The following is a 27,451-nucleotide window of genomic DNA, read 5'->3' as shown; positions in this document are numbered from 1 at the left end:
ATGAAGCCATTCATTAACCAAATCATTTATATGCAAGGTAAAAAGAAGTAACCCCAACACTGATCCCTGTCAACCACCACTAGAAACTGGCAGCCTCCCAGAATATTCTTACTCTACTTTTTGACAATCAGCTAATACTCTTCCCAAGTTATTATGTTTCCTTTTAAAGATTTTCCTTCATGGAAACCATGCTGGCTTTGGCCTATTCTGTCATGTGCCTCCTAGTTCTCTGTAGATTATGGGGATGGAAGAGTGACACCAGAATATTTTCATTTTGGTTTTGAGGAGGTAATAGTGGATATTGCAGGTGCTGAGTTGCAATCTTTCAAAATTCTCATGATTCTGTACTGTTGTTCATTTGGAGGGAGTAACTTGTTGATATTATCTAGCTGGCCATCCATAGATATTTGATTAAACTATCCTTAAGTAAGTGTTTGATGTGGTTGAATATTTGACAAATGAAAGCAAGTTAAGAGATTGGATAAATTGCTGGAGAAAGAGGGTGGAAGAATTGCAAAGTACTTATCTTTGCAAGATGTAGCCAGAAGAATCTGCAATAACATTTGTTGGGACAGTAGCCACTCACCAAATTTAGAAATATCTTGGAAGTCTATTTATCATAATCCATGTTTATTGTGGAATCTCCGCAACAGGCAGTATGAAGGAAACAAATCAATTATATTTTGCCATCATGTGCACCAAATACAGTTACAAACTTTATTAAGTTGCTATCCAGGTATTACATTTCATACAGGAGGATAGTGCAATAACAAATACACAATGAACAGTCACCAAACAGTGTAGGGCACAGATTTTTAAAAAAAAATATGTTCAATGGAATAGAAATATAAAGGACAGCTTGAGCAGTACAGTTGGTGTGGGGTGGCACAGTTGGTGTTGCTATTAGTGTACCACCTTTATAGTGTCAGCAGTCAGAACTGAGGTTCAAATCCTGCAATGTCTGTAAGAAGTTTGTACGTTCTCCCCATGTCTTCCCTGCCACCATTCGAAACGTACCAGGGGTGTAGGTTAATTGCATGGAAATTTGGCAGCACAGACTCATGGGCTGAAATGGCCTGTTTCCATGATGTGTGTCTAAATTTTAAAATTTAATTTAAAAAGAAATATCTTTTATCAGCACAAGATCCATTCAGAAATCTTAAAGCAGTTGGAAAAAAAAAAATATCCTTGCATCTGGAGATAGGCTTTCAAGCTTGTATATCTTCTGTCTGTTGTAAAGCAAATAAAAGTGTATGATTGGGATTTTGGATAAATTCTTCAATATTTTAGTGCCTTGTAAGAGAGAGTAGGAGAGTAGAAGGTATAGATAGAGTCAAAAGATGGTTGCAAATGAGAGAAGTACATCCAGATGATATTCCTGACAAGCCATATTAAAGCTCTGGATCAGGCAGTGGAAAAACTCAGGAGCATTTGGGAGGAAGAGGGTGCGATAGATAGTAGTTATAGGGAAACTATTACACCTAGGTGACAGTTAGAGGTTTGTTGGGTTACGGTTAAGCAAGGGAGCAAGGGCTATCTGGTGGGTGTAGTTTTGAATACAGTTGAGGGGGATGACTTACCACACACAAGCCATGGCAATCAGGTTTCTAGCACATATCCAATGACATAGGTAGAAAGAGTAAGGAGGTCCTGAAAGGAGAGTTCAGGGAGTTAGATGCTAGGCAGAAGAAGAGGACCTCCAGGGTAGTGATCTCACGAATGCTTCCCATGCCACGTCCTGGAGAGATTAGTAATAGGAGATTGTATATGATAGAAAATATCTCAGGTGTATTATTTTAACACAAGGAGTATTGTTCGAAAGCCTGACAAGCTTAATGCATGGATTGACATGTGGTATTATGATATTGTTGCTATTAGTGAGACTTGGTTAAAGGATGGACAGGACTAGGATCTTAATATACTGGAATTCTGTTGCTTCAGACATGATAGAGGGAGAGGGATGAAAGGGGGTGGAGTGACATTGCTATCAGGGAAAATATCTCAGCTATGCGAAGTCAGGACAGCCAGGAGGACTTGTCTACAAAGACTATAAGGGTGGAGTTGAGGATCGGGAAAGGTGTGGCCACACTGATAGGATTGTTTTATTGACCGCCCAATAGTCAGAGAGAATTGGAGGAGTAACTCTGTAGAGAGATAGCAGATTGATGAAGGAACTAGAATGTTGTCATAGTGGAGGATTTTAACTTCCCAAATATTGAAAGGGAATAATGGCTTGGAGTTTGTGAGATGTGTTCAAGCAAGTTTTCTAATTCAATACATAGAGATACGAATGAGAGAGGATGCAATACTTGATCTCCTATTAGAGAACAAGGCAGGTCAGGTGACAGATGTATGTGTAGCTGAACATTTTGATTCCAGTGACCATAATGTCATTAGCTTCAAATTATTTATGGAAAAGGATAAGTGTGGTCCTCATATTGAGATTTTAAATTGGAGGAATGAAAATTTTGTGGAAATAAGAAAGGATTTAGAAGGAGTGGATTCAGATATGTTGTTTTCTGGCAAAGGTGTGTTAGGAAAGTGGATGGCCTTCAAGGGCAAAATTTTGAGAGTGCAGAGTTTGCATATTCCTGTTAGGATTAAAAGCAAAATTACTGGACATTGGGAATTCTGGTTTTCAAGGGATATTGGTGACCTGGTTAAGAAAAAGAGGGAAGTGTGGCAACAAGGAGCTTATGAGGTTCTTGAAGAGTACAAAAACAGTAAGAAGATACTCAAGGAAGAAATTAGGAAGGCAAAAAGAAGACATGAGGTTGGATCAATATTTACTCAGGAAACTTGCATAGTGGATAACGAAGAACTGGAAACAAACAGAAAAGTTATGGTACAGATGGAGATTAAGGAGGAAGAGGTGCTTGCTGTCTGTGAATAATAGTGGATAAATCAGATATGATATTCCCTCGGACCTTGAGGGAGACTAGTGTAGAAATTGCAGAGGCCCTGGTAAATAAATTCAATATGTCCTTAGCCTTGGGTGAGGTGCCAGAGGATTGAAGGGTAGGTCAAGTTGTCCCGTTGTTTAAAAAAGCCTCTAAAGTAAACCAGATAATTATGGGCCAGTGAGCCTGACATCAGTAGTAGGTAAATTATTGGATGGAGTTCTGAGAGGCAGTACATAATATACATATATATATATATGGTATTTGGACAGTTATGGGCTAATTAAGGATAGTCAACATAGCCTTGTGTGTGGTAGGCCATGTTTAACAAATCTAGTGGGATGTTTTGAGGGAGTACCAGGAAGATGGATGAGGGAAAAAGGGCAGTGGATGTTGTCTATATGGATTTTAGTGAAGCTTTTGACAAAGTCCCACATGGGAGTTTCGTTCAGAAGGTTATGACACTTGGTAAACTGGATTCAAAATTGGCTGTGTGGGAGAAGGCAATTTCAGGTGGTAGTGGATGGTTGCTTCTCAGATTGGAGGCCTGTGACCAGTGGTGTGCCTCAGGGATCCAGGTTGGGACAGTTTATTGTATACGTCAATGGATGATAAAGTGTTGAATTGGATCAGCATGTTTCTGATGATACAAATTTAGGAGGGTATTGTGGACAGGGGGATGGTTGTCAAAGATAGCAGAGGGATCTGGACCAGCTAGGAGAATGGGCCAGAAAGTGGCAGATTGAATTTAATGCAGACAAATGTGAGGTGACTCATTTTGGAAGGGCAAACCAAGGTAGGAGATATACAATAAATGATAAGGCATTAACAAGTGTGGAGGAGCAGAGGGATCTAGGAGTGCAGATACATGGTTTCCTGAAGGTGGTGTCGCATTTGGACAGGGTTGTAAAGAAAGCTTTTGGTATTTTAGCTTTTAGAAATCAATGAGAATAGGAGTTGGGGTGTTATGTTGAAATTGTCTAAGATATTGGTAAGACCAAATTTGGAATATTGTGTCCAGTTCTGGGAATCAATAAGGTTGAAGAGTGCAGAATAGATTTACTAGAATCTTGCTGGGTCTTCAGGGGTTGAATTACAAGGAAAGATTGGACATGTTAGGACTTTATTCCTTGGAGTAAATAAGAACGAGGGGAGATTTGATCGAGGTTTACAAGATTACGTGAAATATAGTCAGAGTGGATGTGGATAAGCTTTTTCCACAGGTTGGGGAAATAAATACGAGAGGTCACAGTTTTAAGCTGAAGGGAGAGACGTTTAAGGGGAACATTTGGGGGTGGTGTGAGTGTGGAATAAGCTGTCATCTGATGTGGGACTAGGGATATGATGGTTGGCACAGATTAGAGGTGCTGAATGGCCTGTTTTCTCTGCTATAGCATTCTATGGCTGATTTGCATAATGCCAGGAGCTGAGTTTATCACACTAGTTTCTTATTTGAATGTAAATAAATGAAAGGATGAAATAACAAAGCTACTAACTGATTGAAATTGGAAACAAGAAGTGATTCCAAAATAGGTACATGTGGAGGTCCTTCTCTCTGACCCAAATATTTTGGAAGTAAATACATTCTGACAAGTGCAGAGCTGGAGGCAGCGGAATTCCAAAGAGCATTGGAGATAAATGTAAATGTAATCAAAATGACATGGATATGTTCACTCCATAATCAAAAGGATTGAAATAAAGAAGTTATGCTATAACACTCCAAAATCAACTTACCAGAATAATATTCAGATGACAAGTATTAATTTCCAAGAAAGAGTACAAGTACTAGGGTTTTATTCACTGGAATGTGAATATTATGTTAAATTAATCATTGTTTTGAAATAATTTTATGGGGGGAGGTATGTTGATAGAGATAATCTTGCTCCACTAGTTAGAGTATCTAGAACTAGGGTAGAACAAAGAGAAAAACCAAGCCTTTCAACAGAGAAATAAGGAAGTAACTTCCACAGGAACAGTGTGCAGACTGGGAGATCACTTCACTAAGCACTTCGCTCTGTCTGCATCAGTGAAAGTGATCTCCCAGTGGGCAAGCATTTCAATTAATTGCCCCATTTCCATGCTGACATGTCTGTCCATGGCCTCATGTACTGTCAAACGCAAACCACCATAAATTGGAGGAGCAACACTTATTTTTCCAACTGGGCACTCTCCAAACTGATGGCATTAACATCAACTTCTCTAGTTTCTGCCATCCTTTTCCCAGTCTCCCTCTAGTCTCCACCTTCTGACCTTCAGGTTTCCACCTCCTTCGCTCTCCATTTACAGAGCCATCCCCCCTCCCCTTGTTTGCTGGCATGCCCTCCCTTATCCACATGTTACCTCCTGCCTGTGGGACTGTGGTCCTCCCCCCAATATTTTGTTTAGGCATCTGCCCACTTTTTGTCCATACCTTAATGAAGGGCTCATGCCCAAAACTTTGGATAAATCATCGTCCGTGAAGCCAAGCCAAAGAAAAGAAAGAATAAAGGACATTGTTTGACCTGATGAGTTTCTCCAGCATTGTGTTTTTAACTTTAATCACAGTGTCTACAGACTTTCATGTTTTATACAGTGCATTTTAAGTTTGGGATCCAGTGTCAGAATTGACTCAATAAGCTATTAACCTTAAATGTGAAAGTGAGGGTGAAAATAGGTGCAGGAAATGAGGTGAGAGATCAGATATGATTTCCTTGGCTAGCAGAACAGACCCAAGAGTGTAAATGGCCAAATTTAGTCATTTTCTTTGCAAGGTGCTCACTTGAAATATCTGTTGCTGTGAAAGGAAAAACATATGGACCTTGAAATTCATTTACACCATCAAAGTTATGTGATGTATCAACAACCTTTTGGTCAAGTGTCCATCAAATGAAAAATACTTAATTCACCAAATTAGAGCAGACCTGTCAAAAATTGAAAAGGATTGTAATCAGAATTAATTCACAGAAATCAGCCTAGGGCTACTTTAAAGAGACATTCTTTGAATCATCATTCTGTAGAATCCTGCAGAACTGAGTGAGACTGAGTATATCCAAAGCTGGGTGTATCTTGGAACCATATTGACTAATTTCTGCCTGCAAGATCATTTTGACGTGGAAAGTGGTTGTTGCATGTGGTTCCAGATCACAAACTATAAAGGCAATTCACGCCAGAAACTGCCTGGTTTAATTTCCTGTGTGATGCAAATGGAGCTGGAAGCTTTGATCATAAGAGCAGAATGAGCTGATTATTATCACTCCACCCTACTGCCCGGCCTTCTCCCTATAACCCTTGATGCCCTGACTAATCAAATGCCTGTCAATTTCTGTCTTAAATACTCTCAATTGCTTCCACTGCCACCTGTGGCAACAAGTTCCAGAGGCTCTCTGCCCTCTGGCTAAATAAATTTCTTCAAATTTCTGTTTTAAATTGATGCCCTTTTATCCCAAAATTGTGCCCTCTTGTCCTAGACTCCCTACCATGGGAAACAACTTTGTCACATCTAATCTGTCTAGACTTTTTGGCATTCAAAATGTCTCCACAATGTCCCTCCTCATCCTTCTGTACTCCAACGAGTACAGTTCAAGAGCTGACAAACGTTCCTGATATGCTAACATTTTCATTCCTAGCGTAGTTCCAGTAAATCTTCTTTGAACCCTCTCCAATACTTGCACATGCTCTCTCAAAAAAGGCACCCAAAACAGTGCCCAATACTTTAAGTGAGTCCTCAATAGTGCCCTATAGAGTCTCATCATTACATCATTGTTCTTGTATGCTATTCCTCTACAAATAAATGCCAACGTTGTATTCGCTTTCTTCAATGCCAACTCAACTTGGAGGTTAACCTTTAGGGATCCTGAACAAGCAATCCCAAGTCCCTTTGCACCTCAGAATTTTTAATTTTCTTCCCATCTAAATAATTGTCTGCCTGCCTATTTCTTATGCCAACGTGTTTGACTGTACATTTCCCAATATTGTATTTCATCTGCCATCTCTTTGTCCATTCTCCTAATCTATCCAATTCTCTCTGCAGCCTTTCCATGCCCTAAGTACCACCAGCTCTACCCCCTATTTTGGTGTCATCAGCAAAGTTACCCACAAAGCTATTTAATCAATTATCCAAATAATTTATATCAACGTAATAAGAAGCGGCTGCAACATTGACCACTAGTAACAGGCAACCAACGTGAATAGGATCCCTTTATTCCCACTCTTTGTTTCCTGCCTATTGACCAATGCTTTACGCATGCTGTACTCTTCCTGTAACTCCATGCTTTCATTCAGTTAAGCAGCCTCATATGTAGCACCTTATTGATGGCCTTTTGAAATTTGAAGTATACAACATCATCTCCTTCTCTCCTAAAAAAAAATTATAGTAGGCTTGAGAGGCATGATTTTCCTTTAAGGAAACCATACTGACTTGGACCTATCTTGAGGTACTCCATAACCTCATCTTTGACAAATGATTCCAACATTTTCCCAACCACTGACATCAGACTAATAGGTTAATAGTTTCCTTTCTGCTCCTTCCTTCCCTTCTTAAATTGCTAATTTACATTAGCAATTCTCTAGTCCTCTTGAACGATGCCAGAATCCATTGATTCCTGCAAGATCATTACCAATGCCTCCACATTCTATGCAATAACCTCCTTCAGAACCTGAAGATGCATTCCATCTGGTCTGGGACATTTATCTATCCTTAGATCATTTAGCTTTCCAAGTACATTCTCTCTCATAAACTTGACACCGCTGACTTCACTTCTCTGAGACCCGTGAGAGACTGAAAAGCTACTAATATCTTCTTCAGTAAAGACTGATGCAAAATATTCATTCCATTCCCCTGCCATATCCTTATCTCCCATTACAATCTCTTCAGAGTCATTTTCTAAAGGACCTATGTCTACTTTCGTCTCTCTTTTGCTTTTTATAAACTTTAAAAAAGCTTGTAGTATCATCTTTGATGTTAAAGATACATGATCCTTTATCCAGAATCCTTGGGGGACAGTGTGATCTGAATTTTGGATTTTTCTGGATTTTGGAAAACCCACCGAATTGTGCTGCTATATCCACCCCCACCCCCTTCCAGTCGCTTGGCCTTCTCCACCAAATTCCGGTCCCTTAGCTGCCCAGCCGTCTCCCCCAAGTACCGGTCCTTCAGCCACCTCCCCCAAGCACCAGCCACCCGGCCGTTTTCCCCGAACACTGGCCGCTCGGCCGCCTCCCCTGAGTGCCGGTCACTTGGCCTCCTCCCCCAAATACCGTTCTCTCGCCCATCTCCCCCTAAGCGCTGGTCCCTCGGCCATCTCCCCCAGGTGTCAGGGGGCCCTCTCCCCACTTACCGGATTTTGGAGCTTTCCGGATTTTAGAAGTCCGGATAAAGGATCGTTTACCTGTATTTGCAAACCTCCTTTCATAATTTCTCTTTTCCTTCATAATCACCTTCTTATCTAAATTTTTCAAAGTTTCCAGGTCCTCATTTTTCTCACTAATTTTTGATTCCTTGTATGCCCTCTCTTTTGCTTTTACTTTGGCTTTGACTTCTCTTGTCACCCACAATTGTCTCATTTTTCCATTCACAATTTTCTTTCTTTTTGGTTTGTGCCTCTCCTGCACTTTCCTAATTTTTGCAGAAACTCCAGCCATTATTGATCTGCTGCCTTCCCCATTAGTGCACTTTTCTAGTTGACTTTGTCCAGATCCTCTCTGATATGACTGAAATATCCTTTACTCCATTGAAATATTAACACAGGCTTTCCTTTTCAAATTTCACAGTGAACTCAATCATATTGTGGTCACTGCCTCCTCAGGGTCCCTTTACCTTAAGCCCTCTAATCACCTCTGGTTCATTTGATAGAACCCAATCCAAAACAGCGATCCCCTGTTGGGCTCATCAACAAGTTGCTCCAAGAAGCCATCCCAGAGGCATTCCACAAACTCTCCTTGCTGGGATTCCATAGGGACCTGACTTTCCCAATCTTATTTCATGTTAAAACCCCCTATGATTATTGTAATGTTGTCCTTCTGACAAGCCTTTTCGATTTCCTTTTGTATTCTGTAGTGCAGATTCTTCTGGCTACTATTTGGAGCCCAGTATAAGAGCCATTAAGGTCCTTATACTTCTATCATTTCTTAACTCAAGCCATAAGGTTTCTACCTCTTCCGATCCTATGTCACTTCTTACCAATGATTTGAGCTTGTTGTTTACCAGCAGAGCCATGCCACCCCATTTGCACACCTGTCCATCTAATACAACATGTATTCTTAGACATTCAGCTCCCAAAGACACCCATCCTTGAGACAAGACTAAATAATGGCCACAAAATTATACCCTCCAATCTGCAACTGCACTGCAAGATCATCCACTTTGTTTCTAATGCTGCGTGCATTTAAGTGTAATATCTTTAGACCAGTTTATGTACGCACTGTGTCTCTGTCATCCCTCCAGTTGTAATTTTGTCCCATCACCTGCTTGTCAGCCTTGCTGCACCCAATCCTTAGTTTATTTCTATTTCACCCTTGATCACCTCTGACTCTTTGGTTCCCATCCCCCTGCAAAATGAGTTTTAATCTTCCTTAGCAGCTATATTAAAACTGCCTGCCAGGATTTTTGACCCCTCTGGTTTCAGATGTCTTCCAACATTTTTGTGTAGGTCATACCTTCCGCAAAAGAGATCCCAGTGATCCAAGAATCTAAAGCCCTGGCCTCTGCAACGATTTCTCAGCCACACATTTATCTGCCTGATCTCAGAATATTTTACCTATCTAGAATGAAGGTTCAACTTTGGGGAAAATTTGATATTCATGTGGCGACACAGTTGGCATAGCGGTTAGTGCGAGGCCTTTACAGCACTAGCCATTGGGAGCAAACCTGGGTTCTAATTCCTCGCTGTCTGTAAGGAGTTTGTAAGTTCTCCCTGTCTCTCTGTGTGTTTTCTCCAGGGGCTCCAGTTTACTCACACTGGTTAAAAATGTATTGAGGGTATGGGTTAATTTGCGGTATTTTTGGGCGGTACGGACTTGTAGGCCGAATGGCCTGTTACCATGTTGAATATTAATTAAATAAATAAATAAATAAATAGAAATGTACACAAAGACGGTATTCTACAGGTTGATTCATTGAGTTTCTTAATTTACGATCTGATTGCAAATTATGGATCATTGTTGAAGTTTTCTTCTCCTTCTACTTTTCCTGCTCCCTTTTCATTCAAATTGCTACTTCCATTTTGTAGGTTATCAGGTGAATAAACACTTTTTTGAATAACTACAAACACTTTCCATAGGACATGTAATTGCAGGTGCAATGGTCAGTTTGATAGGTAGTTAGTGAGGGAATCGTCTCTGTTGCAGGATCTTTATGTGCTCACAGTGAATGGCTTGATGTCCTTTTATTCCTGTTCCAATATTCCTTTTCCATGTGAAGCCACAGGCCAGAGGAATCAGTCGGATATTGTTTTTCTTTAAGGAAGTTTTAGATACAACTTGAACATCTCCCTCTGTCCACCTGTTGATCTCTTTCCATGACACAGCTCAGAATAATAATGCCTGGTTTAAGAATCTGGTCTTGGCAAGCCAACCTCTTAGCCATCTTATGGTTATAATTTTCATCCTACTGCAATTAACTGTTTCATTGAAGAGATCCACTGAATTGAAGGGAAAGGATATCAGTCCACTGACAATTAACCAAGTATTCTGCTGTTCTGTTAAGATATTTGCTCTGCTCGTTTCAATCAAATTCTGTAATTTGCTACTTATATCAAACACTAACTTTATTTTGGAAGTTATCTTTATGAAGTTCCAATGGCAAATTTAGTACAAAGTATTTTTCTCCAATAGTTCTTTTCCATTATTTGGATCATTGGATTATCAGTTACTTTTTTTTAACATAGTTTAAATTGATTACTTTAACTTGGCTTCAATATCAATGTATGAAGATGGAACTTCCGTGATCCTTAAGCAACTAAAACAAGAGTATCTGTCGTAAACTCATGAGATATGTTCAATCGACCTAATTTTCCAAGATTGGAAAATGAACAGTATTGGGAGATTGACAAAAAATAAAATACCAATGTTATATTCATCATTATGAATGCAATTAGTCTTTTGCAGCAACATTTATTTAGATTCTTGCTTATGAAATATGCTCAGGAAGATGTTTCTGGTCGAGTAGCTCATTCAGAGTTGTAAATGCAGTTCAGAGCATCATGCTCCATCGACTCAGTCTACACTTCCTGCTGCCTTGAGAGGGCAGCCAACACATTAAAGGACCCATCCCACCCTGGTAATACTCACTTCACCCCACTCCTGTGGAGCAGAAGATACCTGAGTTTGATAACACACACTTGCAGATTAGGGGACAATTTGTTCTGCACTGTTATCAAACTACTGAATCGACATCTCAGTTGTAAAGCAATGCTGATCTTGCAGTGTGTTAACTGAACGTTTTATGCAAAATAATGGACTTTTTTGTTATTTTGCTCTACTGGTACATAAATGCGCATTGCTTTTACGAATAATGTGCAAAGCAAAGTATTACAGTTTCTTATCAATTTTGTGAAGCAATTTCAAAATTAGATCTGTTTTTAATAAAGAGAAGTAGCCTTTCCTGCTGCCCACCCACCAGACCTCCCTCAGTGTCGGTCACCTACACCAGCCTAAGCTCCAGCCACTCACCCTACAGACCTCCCGATGCCTCAGCCACAACCTTTTGCCTGGACGCTGTCTGTCCATCCTCTGGAGCTCCCGACAGCTTGACCGTAACCTCAGGCCTGGACCCTATCTGGCTACCTACCAGAATACCTGATACCTCGACTGCAATGTCTCACTGAGACAACGGCCATCTTTGGGCCACAGCTTCCAATGCTGACTCGCTCCACGTGGCCTCACTACTGGATTCCAAGAATCAGCCCTCCACCACCTCTTACCCTTCCCTAATCCCCTATATCTCTTCCAATCTCCCTACTCCATCTCCCTCTCTGAGCTCCCCATTTCTTCCCACCCCAACTCTCAGAACCTCTCATCTGTGCCTGCCTCATCTTCCCCAACTCTCCATTGACCCCCTCCACTCTCCACTTCCTCTCTCTGACCTTTCCCACCTCAACCTCCAGCCTCTGACCTTCCTAATCCTCCACCTCCCCCTTCTGACTTCTCCTATCCTCCACCACACCAACTCCCACTCTGACCCCTGCTTGGCTTTTACCATCCCTGCTGACCTTCACCTCTCTGAGATGGAGTGTTCCGTCCTCAGTAGAGGCTTTACTTTCATTCTCCTCTGCCACACCTTAATGAGTTCTGCGCACACAATGATACAAAACTCTACTCCTGTCACCTCCATCTCGAAACCTATTTCCACGACCATGACTCTCCCCCCCTTGTGCCCCCCCCCCACATCATCCAAGACCCCTTCTCCTGCTTTAAGCCTTCTTCTCTTCTTGGACACTTCCTCCTGGTCATCTGCCTACTCTGGATCTTTTTATTTCCAATTGTCACCGAGGTATTAACCTCTCTGATTCCAATATCACCTACTCTGAAAGAATTGCCCTCCACTCTCTCCTCATCAATCCTAACCTAACTATCAAACTCACAGGCAAGGGTGGTCCTGTTGCTATCTGGCGCACTGACCACTACCTTGCTGAGGCCAAACAACAGCTCTCAGACACTTCCTCCTACTTACCCCTTTCAGAGGACCCAACCACACCACATCAAGCCACTGCCTCCATGACCACCTCCAACCTCATCACCTCTAGTCTCCTCCCTCATATGGCCTCATCTCATAATTTCCCATCCCCACACTGTATGTTTCTACCTCTTTTCCAAGATACATAAACCCAATTGTCTGGGTACATCCTTTGTTTCCACTTGTTCTTTCCCCACCGAACTTGTTTAATCTTGGGTCGATTCCATCTTTTCTCCCCAGGTCTAATCCCTCTCCACCTACATAGCTCTCATGCTCTTTATCTCTTCAATGACTTTGAATTCCCTTAACTTGACCATCTCATTTTCCCTTTATACCTCCTTCCCCAAACAGAAAGTCTCAAAGTCATTTGTTTATTTCTTGACAAGATACCACCACCCCCTCTGTGACTTCCCCTTCACCACCATCAACTCAGCCATTAACCTCAACTCCTCCATTTCCCGCTCATTTGCCCTGGCCCTCTCTGCCTCCAGAGATAACAAACACAGGATTTCCCTTGTACTTATCTAATACCCTTCCAGCCTCCACATCCAACACTTTATCCTCTATAATTTCTGCCACCTATAACATGAACCCACTTCCAGATGCATCTTTCCCTTTTCTCCCCTCTCTGCCTTCTATAGGGACCACTCCCTCCATTCATTGTCCACTCATCCCTCCCCACCAATCACAACCTGGCACCTTCCCCTGTGGCTGCAGGATGTGCCACACTAGCATCCATACATGCTTGCTCACCACCAGTTGAGGCCCCAAACAAACAGTTCTTTCAAGTGAAAAAGCACTTCACTTGTGTATTCACAGGAGTGATCTACTGCATATGGTGGTCCCATTGTGGCCTTCTCTACTTCGGAGAGACTGACCGCAGACTGGTAGATTGTTTCACTGGACATCTTCACTTAGTCCATATCAGTGACAGAGATTTCCCACATCAATTCCTGTATGCTTCCTCATTGCCATCTGTGAGTCTGCCGACAACCCTGGTGTCATTAGCAAATTTGTAGATTGCACTGGAATTGTGTCTAGCCATTCATGGTGTAGAGTGAGTAGGGCAGTGGGCTAAGCATGCATCCTTAAGGTGCATCTGTGTTGATAGTCAGTGAGGAGAGGACAATATTTTCAATTTATTCTGACTGTCGTTTTCCAATGAGAAAGTCACAGATCCGGTTGCAGAATGGGGTGCAGAGGTCCAGGTTTGGAGCTTGTTGAAGGAATAATGATGTTGAATGGTGAACTTGTAGTCGATGAAGAGCAGCCATATGTATGAGTTTCTGTTTTTGAGTTGATTCAAAGCTGAGTGGAGAGCCAGAGATGTTGCATCTGCTGTGGAGCGATTGTGATGGTAGGCAAATTGCAGTGGGTCCAGTCCCTTTCTTAGATACGTGTTAATTTTGGCCAAGACCAATCTCTCAAAGCATTTCATCATAGTAGATGTTAGTGCTACTGGGTGATAGTCATTGAGGCAGCTCACACTACTCTTCTTGGGCCCCAGAATGATTGATGCCCTTTTGAAGCGATGGAAACTTATGACTGCAGCAGTGAGAGACTGAAAATATCTGTGACCACTCCAATTAGTTGGTTGGCACAGATTTTCAGTACCTTGTCGTGTATCCCATTGGGGTCTTGCGCCTTGAGAGGGTTCAACTTCTTTAATGATGTACTGACACCGCCCTTAGCCTTTGTAGGGATTCTCAGAGGTACTGTCTCTGCCTCTATCTTCCTCTGGAATTGCTTCTTTGTTGCAGAGCTAGTCTTCTGCAGGTTATATTTAGACTTCTTTAGAGATCTGGATCACTGGAGCACTTGATCTCACCCTCAGCAGGTTTTAAATCTTCTGATACATCCAAGGCTTCTGGTTGGAGTATTTCTACTATGTGTGTGGGTGCGCACATTTGCCCCACAGGAATTGATGAAGTCTGTGAGGCTTGTTGCATAGTCATTCAGGTCTCAGGATGTCCTTGAATATGGTCCAGTCCACGAAATCAAAGCAATCTGGCAGGTGCTCCTCCACTTCCCTTGACTGTACAGTCGCTGTCTTAGCCACTTGTGCTGTCACCCTCAGTTTCTGCTTGTTCAGCAGGAGTAGAAGTACAGCCAGGTAATGAGACTTTCTGAAGTGTGTTCATGGGATGGCTCTGCATGCATTCTTTATGAGGTGTTGGCTCCTCTGGTATTTCAGTTGGTATGTTAGTGGTATTTTGTTAGAGACTATTTGGAAGGATTAGGCAATAGGAGAGATGGATTTGCTTTAGAGATGGTGCAGAAAAGATTTACCATGATATTACCTGGTTTGGAGAACATGTTATATGAGGCAAGGTTGACAGAGCTATGGCTTTTCTCTTTGGAATAATGAAAGGTGAGAGATGACTTAATAGAGGTTTTCAAGGTTTTATTTATTTACAGACACTATATCCGGTGTATGTGTCTATACACACACACACATATATATACACACACAGATACATTCAAAATATTCTTAGATAGGCACATAGATGTAAGAAGAATAAAGTGTTATGGGTATGAGGAATGAAAACCTTAGATTGTTGTGGTGTAGGTTTACATTGATCAACACAATATTTTGGGCTGAAAGGCCAAAAATATGCTCTAACATTCTGTGTTCTATGTTCTGAAAAAAATAACACCCACAGATGCTGGAAATCTAAAGGTATCAAGATGAAATATTGTCTCTGTTTTTCTTCCCATGGATACAGTCTGACCTGCCAAATATTCCAGCCATTTTCTGCAATTGGAAGATCCTTATCTGAGCACATATTTTGTTTACAGTATGAACGTATGTTTAAATATTGATTTCTTCGTCATAAAAATGTTTCTATTATTTTATTCTCTTGATGCTGTTAATAATAGATCTCTACATTAACATACAGCTTTTCCCTTCAGCTTGGGACTGATCCATGCATCTCCTTCAAGCAGTTTGTAACAGCGCAGTCAATTGTATTTCAGCAAATGGCAGATGGGAAGCTTTGTGGCCTGAGAGGATTAGTTTGCTTCATTCTATCCACTGATTTCATTTGTAGATGTTAAGCTATGGCAATGCACAAGCTTCTAAAAAGACAGTCAGCATCTAGCCATGTATCTATTCTATGGTATGAAGAGAAAAATGTAAATAGCCGATGGATGGACTACATGTCATTACTGTCTGCAGGTTGTCAGTGTCAAACATGTCAAAGGTGACAGAATAAATTATTGTGCAAATGTTTGTTAACAGATGTGGTAATTGTACAGAAATTGACTGTGATTTGGGGTTCAAGCATTAACCCTTTGTGGAGAAAATTGAAAAAAAAATACCAATGGACTTCATAACCAATTAAACACTCTAAAAATGCAGTCATTGTTAACCTGGATGGAGTAAACACCATCACTTTTGGAATAGCGAACCAGGTTTAGGATGTAGTTACAAATTTATTTTAAATTTATACCTTTGATCGAAGTTTATTCTGATACCACATCAATTTCCCAATTTGAACCTTAAACAAAGCAGACATTTTATTGATTAAAGTTTGGGAATAACGGTGCTCTTTCAGGAAGACTGAGAGAATACAAATCAATTCTGGGAAACACTGGTCCTAATTGCAAAAGACAATAAGTTTCCTAAAGGTAGATAATGTTGTTGTTGAGGAAACCATATTCCTTGGAAAAACCAATGAGTATAATCTCACCTAAATAACATTGCTGTCCCAAGTAAATTCATCCCCAAACCCTGGAACCTTGGGCTCAGCAAGTACTCCTGAAACTGGGTCCTCAACTTCCTGTAATGCAGACCAATGAAGACAGGTGGACTGGAGATAATGCCTCCCTTGAACCAGTACCTACAAGACTGCAGATTCTGCCCCTTATTATTTCCTATATACCTTTAACTGTGTAGCTAAATACTGCTCCAACTCCATCAATAAATCTGTAGATTACTCCAGTTGTTAACTGGATCTCAAACAATGAAATAGAGATGGAGACTCATGTCTTTATGCCAGGATAACAACCTCTCCTTCAAAGTCAGCCAAACAAAGGAGTTGGTCATACATTTTTCACTTCCCTGTCTACATGAATGGCACTGAGATGAAAAGGGAAGACAGCTTTAAGTAATTAAGTGTAAATAACTCCTATGACCTGTCCTGGTCCTACCATGTCACTGTGATGGCTAAACATACCAAAGCCTCAATTTTCTCTGAAGCCTGAAGAAGTTCAACATTTCACTTGTATCCTTCAACAACTTCTATGGATGCATCATTGAAAATATCCAATTTGGAGGCACCATTTTGTTGATCAGGAACTGCTCTGTCTAAGACTGCAAGAAAATGCACAGACGACTCAGACCATCACACAAACCTTCTATTGGCTTCACGAAAGCTGCCAACATATTGAAGACCTCATCCCACCCCTGCAACTTCCTCTATCTGACAGTAAGAAGATTCACAATTATGAAATCGCACACCATAAAATTAAAGAGAAGTTTCTATTCCACTGCTACTGGTCTTCTAAACATTGGTAAAATAACATACCCTTGCTTCCTTCCAAATGATCTCTCCATAACACTCTACTGTGTTTCATGATCTGTATTTAAATTTGGGTTGACCCTTGGGAGGGTTCACCCTCTTGAATGATGTTCTGACGTCACCCTCAGAAACCGATATCACAGAGTTCTCAGCCTTTTTCAGGGATTCTAGTAGGCACTGTTTTGTTTTTCTTCTCAAACCGAGCATAGAAGGTGTTCAGCTCATTGAGTAATGAAGTATCACAGCCATCTATAATGTTCACCCTCACTTTGTAGGCTGTAATGGCCTGCACTCCTTGCCATAGTTGGGATGTATTTGAAGGTCAATTTGGTCCTCAGTAGCAATTGCAAACAAGCAAATACAACTGTTGCAAGGCAAGGGATAACAAATATGTGCCCAGCTAAAGTTAATATATCTGCATGACATTAAATGTGTTTTCTAATGAATAAATGCACCTCATTGCAGTAGTAAGGGAATGCTCATGTTACTATGTTGTAAATTGAATGCTTAAAATATTCTCATTGCTTTTGTGTTCACTTTTAAAACTGGAACTGACAAGATTTGACTTTACAAGTATCAACCAACCTGAAAACTTTTGCTCAAGAATATAATAAAGTCCCTTGAAAGTCATTTCTATACAAATAAAGTAATTGGCAACCAGATTTTATACATCATTAAAAAAAATTCAATATATGTGATATATGGATGTCCAACAGTATGTCAGTGTTGACAGCGATTCTCATTTTTTTCCTTGGTACTTGTCTGAAATTGCAAAAACAGTTCCACGAATCAACAGGAATCATCACCTGTAATGTCACTGCAGAGCGCTTTGTTGGAAAGGAAGACAAATTGGAGTGCTAATAATCTTTTTATTCTCCCCTATATTTAGTATAGTGTACATGAATATTTGGTGTTAAGATTTATTTTTGCAGAATATATTCATGGAAAAGATCCTTGTGCAACTGAAACCTTATTGTTTAGAAAATGTCTTTTGTTCAGGTAGATCATTGCTTATCTTTCAAAGTGCCTTATATTTTGAAGCCCCAGAGGTGGTAATCATGAAAGGTAAGTTGTTTTTTGACCAATTTAAATATGGGAAGAAGTCTGATCTCATTTTCTGATACTGGGTGCATTTTATTTCTCAGGGTTGAGAAGCAAAGATTAAAGAGAAACAAGAATAATCAAGTAAGGCCATGGCACAACCTGTTTTGAGTAAATTTTACATCACCCATCTGGAGTTGCTTACAGTCTGGAATATTTTCCAGTTTTCCAGATCATTGACCTCAAATCTTCACCCTGTTTCTTTTACCACAGATGGTATTCAATATGTTGAATCGTTCAAGCATTTTCTGATTTTATGTTGATGTCATTGTGTTTGAAATGTTCACACATTTCCACCAAACGTTTCCAGAAAATTGTGTGATTGATATGGAGTGTAGATATTCTCATAAACACTGTAATCTAAGATTGTACTGTTGCATAAACTAATGTAGTTATTTGAGTGTTGTTTGTCTTCAACAAAAGATGTCTTCTTGGAAGCTCTGTCTTATATTTTGGGTTATTCTGGAACAATCTGTGGTGATGAAAGTTGCAGCAAATTTTGAATATTTTTGTAAAAGAAGCAGCAAGACAATAACTATGCAAAAGAAGGGAGAACAAAGTGTTCAGGGTTAAATGGGTACCATGATAATCAATGGGCATTGTGGATATGTGGGTGAATTTGAAAAGTGTGAGAAATTATTGCTACTTTCTCTCTATGCAGAGTTCAAAGAGAAAAATAAATGATGTTGAGGTCTCAGGAGAGGATGTAGAAAAGGGTAATGTGGCCAACGGTAAAAAGACTAGATTTACAACATGCCAATATGTTTGATGATGGTGTGCACTAAGGAGGAGGTCTCTCATGAGGATATTTGAAAAGATTGTAAAATGTATTACTTTTGGAAATTTTTGAAGTTTCACATTTGGTGGTGAGAATATTGTATGAAGTCAGGCTGAAGCATGTACAAAAAAAGTGCAACTTCAAAGACTTTTTAAGATTGGATGATTGAAGGTCAATTGGTTTGTGATTGAAATGCAGTATCAGGGGGTTCAGATGGAGTTATTTGATATACAAGATTTGAGGGGACATTCAAAAATGTGAAGTCAACTCAAGTGAGGCTCGAACTAGAACAATTAGAGGGAAAGTGACAGTCTCCTTCTTTGTCCACAGTATTGTTTACCGAGCTGATGGATTTTTGATATTTTAGTAAGCCTTTGCATAGCTAAATGTAGATTGAGCATTTTGAACAACTTGATCATTAATATTCTCAAGGAGTAATGATAGGTCAGAGAGTTGGATATTTGTCAGAGAAAAATGCTGGAATTTATTATTAAGTAGTTAGTACCAAAACAATTAGAGAATTATTTGATAATTAAGCAGAGTTAGCTTGGTTTGGCCAATTCTCTGAAAATGTAGCAAACAGAGCTAAAGGGAAACACCAATATTTGGATTTCTTAAAGGCATTTGAGAAGGTGCGACAGAAGATATTACTGCACAGGATATCTGTGTTCTGGGTTGAGATTAGCATAGAAAGGGGAGTTTACAGGAAAAAGAGTGGGACATATGGATGGATAATCAGTATTTAAGGGGTTTTACAGGGATCAGGACTGAGGCATTAATTATTTACAATTTACGTCAATGGCTGGTTGACAGGATTATCTGATATTGCCTGATTTGATGCTGATACAAAAATAGGTAGATAAAAATTGGTGGAGATGTGATCGGGTGTTCAAGTGGAGCATCACCATAAAAGTGAGGAACTGTGTAGCAGAGTGTTTGTTGAGGCAGAGTGGTAAACCTTTAGCTCAACAGGGTTCAGCAACAACAAGTATGAGGTGGGGGTGAGTGTATTGCTCAATACTTATGAGTGCTAATGGATTAGGCAATATGATGTTAGGTTTAGTTTTCTGTGAAGAATGTTGGATGTAGGGCTCCAGGGAGACTCCGAGACCTGATACCCATATCTCCACCATGTGATCTGAGGTGCAGCTCCTAAGGGACCGTGTTAAGGAACTGGAGCTGCAGCTTGATGACCTATGGCTCATTGGGGAGAGTGAGGAAGTGACAGATTGGAGTCACAGGGAATATGTAGAGAACACCTCTATGATAATTCCCCCTCAGCAACAAGTTTATCATTCTAGATAGGTTTCGGAAGGATGACCTGACAGAGGGCAACGATAGGGACCAGTTCTCTGGCACTGAGCATGGCTCTGTAGTGGAGAGGGTGAAGAGCAGGCAATAATGATGGGAGATTCCATTGTGAGCATGATACAGACACTTGGAGGGTGTGTTGCCTCCTTAGTGCTATGGTATGGGATGTCTACAATCAAGTCCCGAGTACTCTGAGGGGAGAGGGTGAACAGCAAGAAGTCTTGGTTACATGTTGGTACCCATGACCTTAATAAGAAAAGTCTAGTGGTCCTGAACTGGGAATAAGGGAGGATGCTGAGAAGCAGGACCAGGATGGTAATTTCACAATTACAGCCTGTAGAATGTGCTGGTGAGGGCAATAATAGCGAGATCAGGCAAATAAATAAGTAACTGAGAAACTGGGGCAGGGCCTCAGCTTCTTAGATCATTGGGATCTCTTTTTGGGCAGGTGCAACCTATACAAGAAAGGAGTGTTGCTTGTGAACCCAAAGGGGACTAATACCCTGGTGGGCAGTTTTTGTCTAGCTTTTAGAGAAGGTTAAACTAATTTGCCAGAGGGACAGGGCTGAAGAATTGGGAAAAGGCAATGAAGTGAAGGTAAGTGCACAGCAAGGATAGGCAGGTAGGCCGAGGGGGTGGCATAGCTCTGCTGGTAAGCAACACTATTAAATCATTGGAAAGAAGGGACATAAGAATAGAAGAGATGGAGTTAAGGATTGGTAAACATAAAGGACACTAATGGCAGTTGTATGCAGGGCCTCAATCCGCAGCTGTGATGTGGATTGCAAATTACAACTAGAAATAGATAAGGCATGTTGGAAGGCTAACATTGTGATAATCATGAAGGACTTAAACATGAATGCATGAAAATAGATTAGGAAAGTCAGGTCGGTACGGGATTTCAGGAGAGAGAGTTTGTGGAATGCCTACAGGGTGTTTTTTGTTTGGAGCAGCTTCTTGATTAGCCACCAGGGGATCTGCTGTTCCGGTCTGGATGATGTGTAATGAACCCTGGTGATTAGAGAGCTTAAGGTAAAGGGAGGGATCACAATATCATTGAGTTCACTTTGAAAATTGAAGAGGAGAGGCTAAATTCCAATGTCGGTATTTCAGTGATGTGAAGGAAATTACAGTCACTTGAGGGAGGAACTAGCCAAAGTCGATTGGGAAAAACACATTGATGGGGAAGAGAGCAGATCAGCAGTGGCTGGAGTTTGTGTGTGAAATGAGCCAAGTGCAGGACAGGCATGTAGCAAAGAGAAAGAGCATTGTGAATGGAAAAGTGAAACAATTGTGGATGATGAGAGAAGTAAGAGCAAAGGAGAAGGAAGTAAAAATACATGGGAGCATAGAGGACTGGGAAGCTTCTAAAAATTTAGAGAAGACCAGCAGGAAGCTCATTAGGAAGGAAAAGATGAATTATGAAAGGATGTTAGCAACTAATATCAAAGAGGATACTAAAAGCTGTTTTAAGTGTATAAAGAGTAAAAGAATGACCAAAGTTGACATAAAAATCAATGCTGGAGAAATTGTAATGATAAACAATGAGATGGCAGAGGAACTGAATGAAAATGTTTGATCATTCTTCTCTGTGGAAGATATTAGCAATGTACCAGACTCTCTTTGCTCTCTTGGAAGAGAACCGAGTGCAGTGGGGATCATGAGAGAGAAGGTACTTGGCGAGGTAAATGGTCCAAGGGTAGATAAGTCTCCTGGACTGGATGGAATGCATCATCAGGTCCTGAAGGAGGGAACTGTCGAGATTGTGGAGTTATTGGTAATCATCTTCCAGAAATAAATGGACTCTGGCATAGTTCTGCTGGACTGGAGGATCATGGATGTTACTCTGCTGTTTAAGAAGAGAGGAAGACAGCCTAAAGGAAATTATGGACCTATTAGCTTGAACTTGGTGGTTGGGAAGCGGTTGGAGTCAATTGTCAAGGATGTGGTTATGGAATACCTGGAGGTACATGATAGGCCCAAGTCAACATGGTTTTCTGAGAGGAAAATCATGCCTGATAAACATTTTTTGAATTTTTTGAAGTAGGATAGATAGAGCAGAAGCAGTGGATGCGGTGTATTTGGACATTCAACAGGCCTTTGAAAGTGCTGCATATAACGCTGCCAAACAAGATGAGAGCACATGGAATTAGAGGAAGGCTACTAGCATGGCTGATCAACAGGAAACAGAGGAGGAGTAAAGGGATTCTATTCTGGTTGACTACTGGTTACCAATGGTGTTCTGCAGGGGTCGGTGTTGGAGCTGCTACTTTTTATGTTGTATATAAATGATTTGGATGATGGAATAGATAGCTTTGTGGCTAAATTTCAAGCTGATTCCAAAATAGATGGTGGGGAAGGTTGTGCTGAGGATATGGAAATGCTATAGAGAATCTTGGATAGATTAAGAGAATGGGCAAACAGGTGGCAGCTGAAAATGTGGAAAATGGGTGGCCATGCACTCTGGTAGAAGAAATAGATGGCAGATTATTATTTAAATGGGGAGAAAATTCAAACTTCCAAGGTGCAAAGGGACTTGGGAAACATCCTCAGGACACCCTAATGTTTGATCTCCAGGTTGAGTCTGTAAAGAAGAAGGTGAATACAATGTTGGCATTCCTTTCTAGTCGATTAGCATATGAGAGCAGGGATGTAAGACACTGGTGAGACCTCATTTCAAGTACTGTGTACAGTTTTGTGTTCCTTATTTGTGAAAAGATGTGTTGGCATTGGAGAGGTTTTGGAAAATATTTGTAACAATGATAATGTGACAGATTTTGCATATAGATATGGTTTTGGGAGATAAGTTTGTGCAAGTTTTTTTTAATGTAGGTCACATACAAACACTTCAAAACAGATCTTATTTAAAATACTGGAGTTCTGCTTGTGCTAGACATGTCAGCCCCAGAGCCTTTGCAATATACATGGAGACTGCCAAAGCACTTCACTAACACGACAGATGAAATAACTTATCGGAGCCTCTGGCTGTCTGGAGTGGAACTTGTTGTCATAGGAGGGTCACGTGGTTTTGCAAGCAGAGAAAATGTGTGTGTGTGTGTGTGTGTGTGTGTGTGTGTGTGTGTGTGTGTGTGTGTGTGTGTGTGTGTAGTTTTGCAGTCAGCAGCAGCAGGGACTGGAACAGGACAAGCTGGCAAACTTGTGGGAAACCCCATTTGGAAGATGGGTTATGAGTTCTTAGTTCAGCCTGGTCAAAGCACTTGTGATTCATGCAAGAGGAGAGGGCTGGCTGTCTAATGTTTCACTTGAAATAAAAAACAAAAAGGAACTGTGGTGACCTGAATAAAAGAGGTTATCATCTGGAGAACCCTGAGGGGGCAAGTTTCTTCAGCAAGACATTGATGTGGCTGATTAAAAAGGAATCAGTTGTGGGTGTCCAACCAACAACATATCTCTCTGAAAACCAACAAGATCCTTTCTGAGTGGTAACTATTTACCTTTCAAGCACCAATGCCTGGAGAACTTTATAAAGGTTAAATTCTGTGCAGAGTATAAGAATTGCCTACAACCAGTGAACTTGGAGGAATGAGAAGTGAGATTGGACTGTGAATCAAAGAACTTTTCTGAACTTACACACATGTGCGCTAAGAATTAGAGGGGGGTTAAGTTAGGTAAATTAAGTCAATAGAGATAAGTTAAAGTGTGATTCTGTTTTCATGTGTAAAGATGATTAAAAGTAACTTTTGTTTAAATAACCACGTCTTGGTGAATTTCTATTGCTGCTGGGTTTTGGGGTCCTCTGGCCTTGTAACAATACCAGGAATACAAGAGTTAGCATATGAGGAATGATTGTCATCTCTTGGACTGTACTCATTGGAGTAAAGAAGAATGAGGGGAGACCTCAAACAAGCATTTCAAATGCTGAAAGACCTGGACGAATTAGATGTGGCAAGGATTCTCAGACAAGAGGGCATATTTTCAGAATAAATTGATGTCATTTTAAAACAGATGCGGGAAAATTCTTTATTCAGAGGGTTGTGAGTCCATGGAACTTGTGGCCACAAGTGGCCATGGAACTGAGGTTGTTTGGTGTATTTAAAGCTGTGATTGTGAGGTATCTATCTGCTTAGTCAGGGTATTAAGGGTTATGGGGAGAAAGGCAGGGAATGTTACTGCCAGGAAAGATTGCTAACTTGTTTCCAAAGGTATGGAATTTCCAGGTGAGACAGATGGAGTATGAAGGGAAGAGATATTTGTGTGTGAGTCACAGAGTCCATTACCTCAGAATTGAGGAGAGGAATCAATATTGCCAAATGGGTAGAGTTTAGAAACAAAAAGGGTGTTGCCTCAATGCTAAGAATATATTAAAAGCTTCCCAACGATAAACAGGAGTATAGATCTCTGGGCAGATATCATTGAAGTGCAATAAAATTAGGGTTATCATATTTGGAGGATTTCAATTTCCCCAATATAACTAAGATTGCCTTCACATTAAAGGATGAGAGTGGGCTGTATTTTTGAGTCCAAGAGCCATTTTATGCAATATGTAGACAGACAAATAAGGTAAGAAACATTACTGGATCTGATCCAGTGGAAGTAATGTTAGTGGGGGAATATATTGGCAATGGTGCCCATGAATTCTGTGTATTTTAAAATAATATTGAAAATAATATCAATGGACCAATAATCAGGGTCTTAAATTGGAGGAAAGCCAATTTCATTAACAAGAGACAACATGGAAAGTTAAATCTACTTGCAGGTAAATGTAATTTGGCACAGTTAGAAATGGTCAAAGGTGAAGTGGCAAGAATTTAAGGTCAACATGTTCCTGTAAGGCTAAAACCAATGGTAACAATTTGAGGGAGCCTTGGATATCAGGGATATTATTCAGAGATCAAGTATTGCAACAGGCCCTTCTGGCCTACAAGCACAGACCACACAAATACACCCAAATGACCAATTAACCTACTAACTTTGGAATGTGGGAGGAAACCAAAGGTATCCCACGTGGACATGGGGAAAATGTTCAAACTTTTTACAGCATTGGATTCGAACGTGGGCTGCTGCCACTACAAGTGTGGCACTGATCACTATGCCAACCTGATGAATAATATGCAGATAGTAGATGCATGTACCTCATTTAAAGGCTAGATAAAGGCTAAAATGGATACATTTGGCAGGTACAAGGAACTAAAAAGAAACGTTGCCTGCCTAGAGCATAAAATGTTTAGATACATGATGAATAAAGAGCATTAGAAAGGAAAAGAGGAGTCATGAAAATTAATTGGCAGAAAGAATAAAGGTATATCTGAAGGTGTTCTTTTAGTGTATTAAGGGCAAAGGAATTACCAGGGGAAACATAAGGCCAATCATTGACATGATGGGAAATCTGAGAGTTTAACAGCAAACCATTGCTAAATTTGTAGCTTGAATTTGCAACTGTTGGAAGCATAATACTTTGAAGTTGCAAAGTAATAGATTGGAGGCAGGGATGTATTAGTAATTGGCAAATTAAGAATTGACAGGGGGTAGTAGGCCAGGTTGCTGCAGCTTCCACGGGATTTTTCATGCCTTCTGACTGCAACCCTCAAAATTAATTATTTAATTGGGCTCAATTATCTTCTGGCTCATAGATGACTAGAAAGTTCCAGTGCAAAATGGAAACTTCTCCCAGGACAAGTGACGGCTGTAATATCAAAACCAGTTAGACAGTTTGTGAGATAAAAAGAGAGATTGCAGATGCTGGAAACTGGAGCAATGCATATAATGCTCGCGGAATTCAACGGGTCAGCTAGCATCCATAGAAGGCAATAGAGGGAGAGACAGTATTTCTAACCAAATCTTTTAATCAGGAATGTCAAAAGAAAGAAACAATTCTGGGTGTTTTAGATAAAAGCATTGCAAATCAAAAATAAACACTGGCAGTACTCAGCAAGTCAGACAGCACCTCTGGTGAGAAAGGATAAGATTAGTATTGTGGTTTAGCATCGGCAGCCCATGTTTGAATTTGATGCTGTCTGTTAGGAGTTTGTTCCTTCTCCCCATGACCATCTGGGTTTTCTCCCACCCTTCAAAAAATTATTCAGTTATTGGTCTATTTGGGTGGCAGGGCTCATGGGCCAGAAAGGCCTATTACTGTGTTTTATCTCTAAATGCAAACTTGTATATCAAATGAGTTCATATCACAGGTTGATGAGCTTACATTAAAATTAACTGATTTTGATACTGACTTGGGTTCATGAGTTGCATGGATTGTTGATTCATGATTTGAATCGTGTGGGCTGTAAAGTATGCAGTTGAATCTGTGAGGTTATTGTGAAAGTGAGTTTGTATTGAGATGGAGAATTAAAGTGAAAGGCAACAAGAGTGGAATTACCTTTGCAGACTAAAAATTCTGTAAAATGGTAAAGCAATCTGTCAAGGGTACGAAATTCATGAATTAAATCAGAAGGTTGTGTGTTAAATACAGTAAATGGAACAGAGATTGTGGAGTGACCCTATCAGCTGTGGTGGAAGGTGGTACAGTTAGAATAAAAGGAAGTAAACTCAAAAGCACTTACAGAAAATATTTTTATCAGAAGAAAAGTGAAAGATGCTGAGCAAATAAAAGAATAGAACAGAGTTTCTTGCTCTGTTTGCAAAAAAACAGAAAGTAAGGAGGTATGGTCCAGATAAATGTGAGGTGCATTGGGCTTCAAATGGATGTTGGCAGTTGACCTATCTCTGAAGGTAAAAATAGTCAAGAAAAGGAAATATATGATAAGCTATTGAGGCCAAAGTGGGAATTGGAATAAAGTTGATGAAATATCTGTGTTCTATTTCAGAACAGGAAACAGAACAGTTATCAGTGCCCCAGGAAAAAAATATGAGAGCAAGTAACTGCAACAAGGACAATTCCACAGATTTGCCAAAGTGACAGGCATAGAATGGACCCAGTTCCCATGACTCCACTTTTGATTTGGAGGAAGTTAGTGGAGTTAAAGGCAGACTTGCTCAATGTGAGGGAAAATAAAATCAGTCAAGTGTTGAATGGGAAACTGGTTGAGCTGTTCTTCAAAGAAGTGTAGTAGAACAATATGGGATGGAGCTGTCAAGGTTTGGATGACCATGAGTAAAAAATGGTGGTAGGGACAAAGAAATTGAAATTATATAAATGCAAATGTTACAGATATAAGTGAGAAGAAACTGCATTGGGAGGGAAAGAATAGATTCAAGGAATAAATTCTATTGG

At 40.3% G+C, this 27,451-nt stretch overlaps 1 long non-coding RNA gene across 1 annotated transcript in view; it reads left to right on the top strand.

The window, feature by feature from the left end:
* Positions 1-27,248, top strand: part of LOC138763476 (uncharacterized) — a 32,161-nt gene extending 4,913 nt beyond the window's left edge. The window contains exons 2-3 of the long non-coding RNA XR_011357607.1: positions 18,218-18,257; positions 27,045-27,248. This is a non-coding gene — a long non-coding RNA (uncharacterized lncRNA). The remainder of the gene's footprint in view (positions 1-18,217; positions 18,258-27,044) is intronic.
* The last annotated feature ends 203 nt before the right edge of the window (positions 27,249-27,451 follow it).

Source organism: Narcine bancroftii, chromosome 1, assembly GCF_036971445.1.
Source record: "Narcine bancroftii isolate sNarBan1 chromosome 1, sNarBan1.hap1, whole genome shotgun sequence".
In the NCBI taxonomy this organism is placed as follows: Eukaryota; Metazoa; Chordata; class Chondrichthyes; order Torpediniformes; family Narcinidae; genus Narcine; species Narcine bancroftii.
Note: the sequence above shows the minus strand (reverse complement) of the source record. Positions and strands in the feature narration are given on the sequence as shown.